Genomic DNA, 7,769 nt, shown 5'->3' with positions numbered 1-7,769 from the left:
GCAAGGCTGTTGCCAGGCACGTCTTTCTGGCGGAAGCTGCTCTGGCAGTGTATGTCTTAGGAGAGTACGTGGGACAGGGGCTTTAAGCAGCTCTTTACAAGGAAGGAGGAATACATAAGAAGCTACTGGAATACTCCTGCTGTGGGTTTTCCATGGCCAGAGATCCGCATGTGAAGAGCCTGCACATGCAGAACCGGCTGTCTGCAGGCAGAGCTGCTGGACACCACTGGCAGAGGAAAATTCCAGTGTTGTGTCTGCATGGGAGCTGCAAATGAACAAGCATGCTGCAGGAGTTTGCACTGCTCTGCGTCCTCTGGATAAGACACTACATCTGCGTGATACACCCCAATATACTGAAACCTTGTCACAATGTATGCAGATCAGCAGTGCCTCGTAGTAAAGTCTGTGGGTTAAAAGGTGAATGAAACTGGAATAGGCATCAATAAACGTGATCTCATCGTCTTATCTGAGAACAGCCACTTCATTTGCAGCAAAATAGGAATCTTCCCTTTCAGAGACATGATGTTTTGTAAAGATTGTATTACCAAAATATTTAGACATTCTACCATATGCAAAAAATGACCAGCTATCTCCAAAACCAATGTTATTCCCCTCTCCCCTTAAAAATATCCTGCACAAATAAAATTTTACACAACCTGTCCTCATTTCTTGCCTTTTAAACCTTGTTTTTCCTCTGTGTTTGTTTTTTTTTTGTTTATTTGTTTGTTTGTTTTTTTCTCCCAACATTGCCCATTTTTTCAGCTACAGAAGCTTTTTAAAAAGCAACCTGAGAAAGGTGATGCCAGAAGTTATACGGGTCTGGGTATGCAGGCAACACATAGAGTTACAGAAATATATCCTGGCTGAAAAGTGGGATTATTTATTTCTGCATTTGGTTATTTGGGCTATAAGCCATAAATCATTGGCGTTCTCTGAATGTTATGAGAGTTTGCAGTGTTTATTGCTACATGAAACGATGCAGCAGGACAGATGAGTTGCTGCAAGACACAGAAATGGCCTTGGATTGCCCATTACTAACCAACATCAATGATGTGCATCGCCATCACAACTGCCAAGTCCCTGACAGCACAAGCATTATTGCTTAATGCAGCAATAAAAATAATTCTTTTTTTTTTAAAATTAGGAAAAATTATTTCCTGAGTTTCAGCTTCCAAGTTCATACTGGGCTGGCAGAGGCATCAGAACGGGAGTATTTGAATACTGCTCTGTGGAGAGGGATGTAAGATTTATTCGGAGGCTATAGGAGGCCCATAAAAAGACTGTAGAACTGACTTTAACTAAAGCTTGCCTCAGTGATATATTTGTGCCAGGTCAAACATTTTAATCTGGAAAAAATGGCTCTCAAAGTTTGCTTTTACTCTACCTTTCCATCAGTGTTTGGCCACTTTATATACATGTGTTTTGGTAACATTGTCCTGTCACTGTCAGAGACGTGTAAGGTCCTGATAACTTGTGGACAACAAGTGGGACTTAATTCCATCCACATTCAAGAACAGAAGCACTTTATAGGGCAATTAGGAGCTGGCTTGGTTGTATTCTCAAAGTACATACTGAGAACACACAGAACACAATATGCTCCAAGTCAGCACTCCTCTCTTTCAGCAAACCTATGACTGAGAAAAAGGCATTAATTGTTTGGAATGAAATGAAAAAGCTATCAAATTACAGCAGAGCTAAATGAGAAATCAAGGCCATGTTTTTAATGCGTGGTCATTCAATTATCTCTTATCTCTGCTAGTTCCAGTGGACACCCGATGGTACAAGAACATTCCCTGCAAACAGTTTTTACTGACTAAAGACTTGAGCAAGGATTTGTTTTGGACTTGCCTCTTCATTTATCTCTTTGTAAGCACAGCTTATCTTTATAGATCTTGTTAGCTTGTAAACCTTATTCTTAACTACATACAGCAAGTCTGGAAGTTACATGGTGGCAGAGAAATCCTGCAGAGATGGTTTGCTAATTTGTTCTCATCTCATCTCTAAAATCAAAACCTTTCCTTTCTACTTCCACAGAACGTCATTGTACAGATTTATGGAAGAAATGAAGGCACAGCAGGTTTCCAAGCTCTTAATCATTACCTTAGACCATTGCTGCTACCTGCATGGTGGGAAAAGCTGCTCTGGGAGGGCAACTGGCTTGGTGCAAGCAGTGGCAGCCCCTTGTGGGGCTGGCATGTCTGACACAATGTGGAGCAGTGCTGTGAGACATGGGTCAGCCCACTGAGAGCCTGCTGAGAATCACAAGGGAAAAACAAGGCTTAATTCAATCTTTTCTCTCTCTCACTTCAACAGCAAGAGGGTTGGTCTTAGGAAGGAATCCAAGCTCTTGTGAATCTAGTTGGTTTGCTTTGTCATCTTCTGCTGATCAAATTATCCTTCCAAAGAACAGCAGGTGACACTCAAAACAATTACAAATACAGAAGCTCCAGATGTGTGTTAGAAACACCAGAAACAAAATTCCGAGGTCTCCTCCTGACTGCTGCCTTCAGGCAGCCCCCGAGCTTATCACAGTTAGGGAGTAAAACCAGGAAAAAATACGAGCTTAGATCACATTCTAAGAACGTGCTTTCCATTCCTGGTCTCTCTTTTTTTTTTTTTCTCACCCAAAATTTCAGTGCTGCATGAATGAAATGCAAATGAAATGTATTTAGGTTTTATCTGTCTTAGTTTAGAGGTTGAGGGCTTGTGTCTACAAGGATACAAGGCTAACAGTTTGAGATCTGTGAATTTTGCAGCTGATGGGTGCTCACATGTATACACAGGAGCATGTCACAGCAGGAGATCAGAGCCAAGGATGGGAGCTGCATAATGCAAACTGATTAACTGTGGTGCATAAATACATGGAAAGGGAACAGTTAAATGAGTTAAAATTAAAGAAAAAAACCCCAAAACATAAAGAAGACTCAGTTTGCTGCATTGAAATGCTCTTTTATTTTGAGACCAGCTACTCCTGGAGGAAGAAATCTTATCTACAGGCCAAAACCAGAGTCAACCTTGCTTTTCTTGTAGTGCATTGGCCCAGCGTGCTGCTCTAAAACACCTGGTTGCAATGACAGCCAGGACTAGGAGCAGCTAGTAAGAGAAAGCCAACTGCATTTCAGCCTTATGTTTTATATAAATGCTGCCCTCTATCCCCACTGATCTCTGGACTGAGCAGGAGGCTGTGAGAAGGCAGAAGATACCTTAATCAGACATTCCCACGTCATTCCTCAGAGCTGAAAGTGTTTCTTATGTGTACATATAACTTAATCAGGAAGCATCGAGAGCCTTTACACATCTAAAGGTCATTCCACCAAAAATAAACATAAAGATGCTGCCAGCTTAAATGGAAGTTTAGTTCAATTGCCAACCAGAATTTGTCATCTATTTGTCAACTCTTAGTTTGCAATAAGAAAACACACACATATCCTAAAATAAAATAAAACCTTCTGTCATGCCACAGTGTTCCTGTTTGATCATAGTCTAAACCCCCAAAAAAACATTGGATGTGATCCCACAGGGCTAACAGGAGCAAAATGTGATCTGACAAAATCAGAGAGCTAAATGCATAAATAGACTGATGCAGTTCTGCTTTCCTGAAGCTAACAAAAAGGAACTTTGAAGACTGTAGCTTTGTCTTAACTGGAGTTGCTTCAAATCCCCGTGTTCACAGATGTTACACTGAGCAAAAACTATCTGAGATAGCAAAACAATTGCTGGGCCATCTCCCCAGGAGTCATCTGCCTGATGTGCATGAATGAAAGATGGACAAGATCCCAACATCCCTTTCACTCCTGTGCAGCCATAGGAATCTTAACCAGATGAGTCAGTTCCAATGCACGTTTTAGCTCTGGATGACTCTGAACGTGAGGTCACAGGACTCAGATTCCAACAGATTCTTGTAGACACACTTACAACTGTTACATTATGTTTGCGAAACAAACCATAAAACACACAGCTGCTGCAACTTCAGTCTGCTGAAGATTCCCCACCACCTGGGCTACATAATGATTTTCTTGAATCTGGTTAGCAAAATCACACTAAGCTTTTCTTGCAATTCGAGACAGTATTGTACCAATCACACAGTGCAGAGCTATATAAGAGAGGCCTTTTTTCCCCTGCCTGTTCAGAACCAAAAGACAAGTTATTTTCACAGTTCAAAGCTGTATAAGGTAGGCCTTTATTTGCCCATTCAGAACCAAAAGATGAGCTACTTCAAACTGCGGACATAAGACTTGATTCATTTTTAAAGTGTATTTTTCCACTATGCATATTTCAGATCCATTCAACATTTTGGTTAATCATCGCAAATGATGATGAACAAGATACTGAATTAGGTTCCTGTGTTTGCTCTGTGCTCCCACTGGTCATGCAGTTAAAACAAAACTGAAGGTACAACGGGGGGCTGTGCTCTCAGCAACTTTGCATCAAGAGCTCTTAAACAGGTTTTATTTCTGAGACTTCAGTCCTGGAGGAACTGCACGCATAGGCAATTGTGTGTTATCAAAGCATAAGAGGGATTCTGTTTAAAATTCACCTGGATAGTCTTTAAAGGAGCAGGTGTATGGAATCCTGCCATCTGAAATTCTCCAAATGTACTTTCTCTTGGGAAATCTATCTGCTTTCATGTCAGAGAAGAAAGAAAATTACACAACATACACTTGGCTATTCACCACTAGCTTACAGCATCCCACATCATGTGCTCAGCACAAGGGAACCTGGGCCCAGCAAGGCTCAGTCATGCAAAAACAGATTTTTGAGCTGTCTGTTGCTTTGCTGGGATCTGAACTGCCCAGTGCCATGCAGTATCAGGTCTCACTGCCGGCTGGGTATAACTGCCAACCCTGTGTAATCAGTTCCCTCTCTTGTAAGTTCTTTGTGGATGTTTGGAGTTGGCATCACTCCCAGTGAAGACGTGGAGCTAGAAAGCGTGGTCAAATATGTAGAGCTTCAGTCGCAGAACTTTCTGCTCCCACTGATTGAAGCACTGGAGGGCAAAGGCCTAATACATAATTTTCAAAAGCAAAAATTTGTATCTAATTCAGGAGAGACTTAAGTAAGCAAATTTGGAGCAAGCCTTTTGCACATGTATTCATCAACGTGTTTTGATGTCCTGAAAATAAATTTGTCATAGGTTCACACACATATAGCATGCTTACCTTACTATACAACCTAACCCTTATAAACATCACTGACATTACAAATATGCCTGTGCTTCTCATGTGCTTCTTAACATGAGAGGATTATGTGGTCATTTCCAATCTCTCCCAGACTGCTGTTCACATCTTAAGTGGGCAAAACCACCTTATTTCAAGGCAGGGCTGTGCCCATGCTGATCACCAACAACCAGCTGTTCTGTAGCTCCCTCATCTGTACTTGGGGTGACGTTCCTGCAGGCTTATGCCCAGCTGTTGATTTTCAAGGAGTGCATAGGGATGCAATTGCTTCTGAAAATTTCCTTCTGCTCAAATTTTAGTGAGAGTGACCACAGAATCGAAGCCTCTCAGCAGTGACTGGCAGGCAGCAGACAGGCACTTCTCGCTGGGACTGGGCTAAAGCTGCAAAGCAGCTATTGAAAAGGCCCAGGGAGGTTGCAGGAAAATATTGTCCCAGCAGAACCTGCAGGATTCTTGAAACCAAACTCTTCTTGAAACTATTTCTATAGGAAAATTTTCAGCCAAGAGAGAAGACATAGAAAATGCACATGCAGTGATCTCATGGTATGGAGCTCAGCTGCTCTGCTAGAGATAAAGGTTGTCTCTAATCTGTGTAACAGCTAAGAGACATGAAGCACATTCCCAATGCCTGCCCTAAGCATGGGATTATTCCAGGACGATACTCAATTTTACACAGAAATAGTAAAAAATTCCTTCTCGGTGAAGATCACCAACAGATAAGAAATTTCAAAAGGCTTTGTGGGATGGAAGGAGCAGGAAGAGGTCCTAGCTGTGCTGTGCCTCCAGCACGCTCCCCTCGCCACAGCAGACTCTTGGCAGCTCATGAGCTGCTAAAGGCTGGCAGTGATTTGTTCTAGCACTGGGGAACAGAAGGGGGGGCTTTGCTGTCTGAATGCTTAGCGAGGATCTTTCCATGCCAGTATAGCCCTCCAGAAATCAGATCCATTGGATTTCTGCTTTGCACTGTCTGTAATTTGTTTAGCAGATGAGACATTTAAACTGCTAACATATAGAGAACAGATGATCGACCTAAAATAAAATCAAATATGAGAATACAGCAGGAGATGAGAAAATGTGTAATACGCACAAAATGTGTAATACGCACTTAGTGACAAAAATCTACTTAAACATAAACAGTGGGAAAAGTAAACAGTCTTGTGGTTAAAGTAAGTTAAAGATTTGAAAGGATCTTTTTAGCTATTGGAGTCCAGGATTTAGGGGGAAATTAGACTGCTACCACCAGTTAGGGTAACAGCAGTTCTGTGAGCTCAGAGAAGCGTAATCTCCTGTTTCAGAAAACTGATTACTTTGGGAATGAATTATTGCCCTGGTGCCACAGTGAAAACAGATTTTATGCATTATCCAGAGTTCAGTCTTCTTCAGACACACTGGGGATGCAGCTCTGACTCAGAGCCTTGAGCAGAAGTCCCAGATTTCCTCTCTGCCTTGTCAGGCATTATTGATCCTACAGCAGGATGGCTAAAGAAGATAACATCAAATCAAGTTACAGATTGCAGTCCACTGTTCTGATTTTAAAAGGAAATTAGTTCATCAGCCTGCAGGCTGAGGTCTGCAGTGTAGTGGAGATGTTTTACTCTGTATCTCTGGAGCGGGGAGGCAAAGCTGGGAGGTATGAGCAACAATCCTTCAGCTGTCCTATCCAAATTCACATGTGAACGTGAGTCAGAGCTGCTGCTACAGACGGGATATTTCCCTGAAGCACTGTGCAAATATGTGCATGCCAACATTGATCAGATAGCAGATGAAATTGTTAACACTGTCCAAAACTCTCCATCCCACATCTCCCGTCCTGCCAGTGCAACCTACAGCCTTGCAACTGAAACCCTGAATGACGGATTCACTTCTTCCAGTTCTCTCTTTGCAACTGCTCTTATCAGCAAGCTGGCCTTGAGCAGCCAGCTAAACTCTTGAAGTGGGGGGAATGCATTCCTGGCACAGTCCCAGGGAGCTCTTTGTATGGCTAAAAAATGCTAGCACTTCTAACGCTGCCCTTGCTCTCCCTGTTGGAGCCGCCTCACACTCCCAGCAGATGCTGCTCCAGCACTGCATTCTGGCACTGCTTTTCTTCTTTCTTTTTTTTTACTTCTTGACTGAGATTTGCTAGCAAACCTTGCAGAGTAAACCAGATTTCTAGGCATTCAGGGCACTGCGGCCTCGAGTACAGAGCAGCAGTTCATCCACTAGGTGGAGGCCTGTAGATACTAATGAGTGATGACCACTGCAGCGATTAAAAAAAAAATAATAAATGCTGTGATAGACTGTATTTCATTCTCCTGATTTGCAATGAAGTACAGCAAGGGTATGTTGCTCAGTGGACAGACCGAGCTGGACCTTCCATCAGAGAGCTGTCACTTAGAGCTCTGCTTAACTGGCTCAGGAACAACAGGGGTTGTTCAACCAAAAAAGCCTACTTTGTACATGGGCATTTAGGTTGACACATTCAAAATATACTAAGCAAGTATTTAGTTCTAAAAATCCCAGATCTCTTCTGTCGCCTTTCTTTCTGTATTGCAATTTTCTTTTCTCTGCATATAGATCACAGATATTAAAATGGTTTTGAACACAGCCAAA

The sequence above is a fragment of the Tympanuchus pallidicinctus genome, unplaced genomic scaffold, assembly GCF_026119805.1.
Source record: "Tympanuchus pallidicinctus isolate F22 unplaced genomic scaffold, pur_lepc_1.0 scaffold16, whole genome shotgun sequence".
Taxonomy (NCBI): Eukaryota; Metazoa; Chordata; class Aves; order Galliformes; family Phasianidae; genus Tympanuchus; species Tympanuchus pallidicinctus.
This window is presented reverse-complemented; position numbering follows the sequence as displayed.